Raw genomic sequence first — 4460 nt, 5'->3', positions numbered from 1 at the left:
GGAATATTTTAGCAGCATCCCTGGCCTCTATGCACTAGATGCCAGTAGTATCTCCCCCACCCCCATTTGTGACAATCGGACATCACTGCTGCTGTTGAGAACCACTAATACATATTTGAAGGTCACGGGCCCATTACATCTTATCCAATTTAGTGTGCGCAATATTGATCTGGTTTCCTAGTCAATCCTGCCTTGCGCTTTAATTGAAGCAAGTAAATCCACTTTAGTTGCTTGTTAGCTCTATGGAGAGGGGGATGTAGGCTGTTAACATCTGTTTATAAGAACTTAAGACATCATACTAATATCTAGCAAGTCGGGCTAGTAACTTTAAGCTCTCTAAATATCTGTATCATGGACTTACATTTTTAGTACTGGAAATGGAAGCAATTAAAGAAATCCAGACAGGAAAGAGATGAATTAGCCCAGAATGGTTTTAGGGCTCATCATCTTAATTTTATAGATGAATGTTGGAGTTGGTAGGGGATGAAGAGGGGAAGAAGAGCTCAGTCCTCCCGCCAGTGCCTCTTTGGGGGCCATTTTCCTTCTCCCTGCACCACTGCTAAAATTCTATCAGCTTCATCTCTGGTTCTTAAAGGGATGTTCTGGTTCTTCTGAGGCCCTAGGTCACCTCTGCTTCTCATCATGTATTACTATGGTCAGGGATATGAGTATTAGGCTATAGGCCCGCCCCAAGACCACTTGTGTGGTCCTATAAAGATGCTAGGCATTTCTAGCTTTCCGAATTGAGAAGATCTAGCTTGACTATCAGAACTTGACTGATTTGCTGACAACAGCCCTAGCACAAATAGTTTTCAACAGCAGTTATTTTACTGAGCTGAACTTTCTGAACATATCAGATCATTACTCTTAAGTACAAATACGTAGTCTTAGTGAAGTAACGGGGCATAGCCTGTATTGGATTTTGATAGTTCTGGCATTTGGTTCAGCAGTAGCTTGACCCTGAGTTAATTAGTCTGACAATTCCTGCTGGCTGTTTAATCAAAATACTGCAACTTTCAACTTCATCAGTAATTTAGTTCATTTGTCTTTATTATGATTCCATGATTATTTCTGGTTGAAAGACTAGTATTTTTGATAATTGTAATATTAGTGATGAATGGCAATAATAAAGTCTATGTAAAGAATAGGCACCAGTATATCTACAATAACATCATGGGCTTTAAAAAGAAATTTATTTAAAGGAACGAAGATTGCAACTGTTTCTCTAACATGCAAACTATCTTTCCCATATCTTGATGATATAAATCATCATCAATGACAAAAAGCATTCAATCCAAGAGGAGAAAAAACAATTTCTTCCCCACGATAATTTTAATCATTTTGCAAATTGTACAAGTAACTTTATAAGAAGTATAGAATTTTTAAAAAGACACTCCTCCAATATACTTTTCCTTAACCAATCGGTCACATATTTTCCATGTTTTTTCCCCCAGTCTTGTTTGCATGCATAACCAATTTTATATAGTTGCAATTACAGTGTAGATTCAATTTTGTATTCTGCTTTTTTCACTTAGCATTATTCTTCCATAATAATTTAAAGAGAGTTTTATTTACGGTTATTTCAAATGTAGAGAATATAATTTTCTAAACTGTACTTAAGTGCTCAATTTAAATATTTTAATGGCCAACACAAATCATCAAATGTATTCTAGACAAGGGTGCGTTATAGTTAATGCTTAACATTGCAGGAAGCAACTTGCATATACATTAGATTACAGTCAAATGTCATACGCAAGTGGAAATGAGGACATTACAGGCTGGTCGTCTTTATGTATTTGGAAATTTTTCTACAGTGAGATATACTTCTAGAATTGGTTGGTCTGGCTGCTAAATTTTCATGCCCTGAACTAATTCAGCCAGTTGTAAAATTGTACCTTTCTGCAGATGACTTAACATGTGCACCTCATTTATACTTGAACTTGCTATGATTCGGATAGCATTATCCTAAATGATGTTAAGAAATTGTTCATTTTCTGTGTCAGCGAAAAATGAGGAAAGGCCAACTACATCTCGCCTGAAGAGAGTCATGTCAGAACTGATATCTTGGCAGATACAAAAATGCAAGTAAGATATGTTAACAGGGCATACTAAAACTAATGAACTGAGGACCAATATACGCTTCTCCATTGTATTAAAGCGGCATCCACTGAATTTACAAATATTAAAAGACATGCTTTATTAGTTGCTGTAAGAGTCCTGTTTCATTTTAGTTTATCAGTTAAAAAAGAAATTTACTTTCCTTTTGTGTAATTTTTAACCCTTGTTTTAAAATATGTTTTGAGAAGATCGATCTTTAACAAGTAATTGTTCTGATATAAAATATTACAAGGAAAATTGACTACTTATCTCTATGTATTTAATAAAGAAACAAAATTTGAACAATGAATTTTTTTGCTTGACAAAGCAAGTAGTCTACTGAGGTCTTTTGTAAGCAATAATGTGCTTAATCTAAAAAGCTAATATGATACTTGGATATTTACAAATTATTGGGTTATATGCAAGAGCTGGGGAAGACCATTTCCACTTAATTCACTGTCTATTAGGCCCTTATTAACCAGTGGTGTCCAATTTTAATTTCTAGATTTTCAGGGTAATTTTTTTTTTTTTTTTTTACCTAGAGAATTTAGGAAAGGGCGGTAGAATTGAGGAAAGAGATATCAATTGGAAGATTAAATCTGATTGGGTTATTTCTCCTGGAAGAGAAACTAAGATGTTTACTTATTACTCTCTTCAGGTGTACTGGTCACTATTATGGTCAACAGGAGCCATTTCAATTAGTCACCTCTATTCTACTTGGAACACATATTCTCAAAGTATGGTCCCCGACCAGTGGCATCAGCATCAGCGTCACCTGGGTATCTGTGAGAAATGCAAATTCTTAGGGTCCACCCCGACCTACTGCATCAGAAACTCTGCAGTTGGAGCACAGAAATTGGCTTACCTAACCTTCCAGGTGATTCTGATGCAAACAAAAGTTTGAGAACTAATGTTTATGCTTTAGGAACAAGAACAGATACTAAGAATAGGGATACATCTGAAAAAAAGAAAAGGCTGAAAGAGTTTATTTTGATCTCAAGAAGGGTCTTTCTAAGTAACGTGGTTATATTGTAGCAGTATATTAAAGGAAGTTTTGCATTTCTGATCACGTTGATACTTAGAAGAGAAACCAAGAATTGCTTAATTGAACCAGTGCTCTGTATCTAGGCATGTGTGCCGTCAGACAAGTTAGTTCTTGAGGCTGCCTCAGGGGAAGGGGCATGTCTCCCAAACAGCTTAATTAGCTCCATCATTACTTTATTGGTACATTAAAAAGTTTGCATATCACTTTGTATATTCTCAACTTCCTCCCATCGAGATGCCCCCAGGATAATTTCTATCCACTTGTTTTCAAGGAAAAAGTAGTATTGAATCTGGAGCTGTAAAATGAATCAGTTCTTTTTTTTTTTCTTTTTTTTCTTTTTTTGGGGGTACACCAAGTTCATTCATCTGTTTTTATACACATATCCCCGTATTCCCTCCCTTCCTTGACTCCCCCCCCTCGAGTACCCCCACCCTCCCCGCCCCAGTCCTCTAAGGCATCTTCCATCCTCGCGTTGGACTCCCTTTGTTATACAACAACTTCCCACTGATTATCTATTTTACAGTTGGTAGTATATATATGCTGTGCTACTCTCTCGCTTCGTCTCGGTTTCCCCTTCACCCCCCGCCCCCTCCCATACCTCGAGTTCTCCAGTCCATTCTCTGTATCTGCATCCTTGTTCTTGTCACTGAGTTCATCAGTACCATTTTTAGATTCCGTATATGTGAGTTAGCATACAATATTTGTCTTTCTCTTTCTGACTTACTTCACTCTGTATGACAGATTGTAGTTCTATCCACCTCATGACATATAGCTCCATCTCATCCCTTTTTCTAGCTGAGTAATATTCCATTGTGTATATATGCCACATCTTCTTTATCCATTCATTTGTTGATGGGCATTTCGGTTGCTTCCATGTCCTGGCTATTGTAAAGAGTGCTGCAATAAACATTATGGTACAAGTTTCTTTTGGGATTATGGTTTTCTTTGGGTATATGCCCAGGAGTGGGATGACTGGATCATATGGTAGTTCTATTTTTAGCTTTTTAAGGAACCTCCAAATTGTTTTCCATAGTGGCTGTACCAACTTACATTCCCACCAACAGTGCAGGAGAGTTCCCTTTTCTCCACACCCTCTCCAACATTTGTGGTTTCCAGATTTTGTGATGATGGCCATTGTGATCGGTGTGAGGTGATACCTCATTGTGGCTTTGACTTGCATTTCTTTGATGATGAGTGATGTTGAGCATCTTTTCATGTGTTTGTTGGCCATCTGCAAGTCTTCTTTGGAGAAATGTCTATTTAGGTCTTCTGCCCATTTGTGGATTGGGTTATTTGCTTTTTTGGTATGAAGCTTCAT

The sequence above is a fragment of the Hippopotamus amphibius genome, chromosome 11 (genome assembly GCF_030028045.1).
Source record: "Hippopotamus amphibius kiboko isolate mHipAmp2 chromosome 11, mHipAmp2.hap2, whole genome shotgun sequence".
NCBI lineage: Eukaryota > Metazoa > Chordata > Mammalia > Artiodactyla > Hippopotamidae > Hippopotamus > Hippopotamus amphibius.
This window is presented reverse-complemented; position numbering follows the sequence as displayed.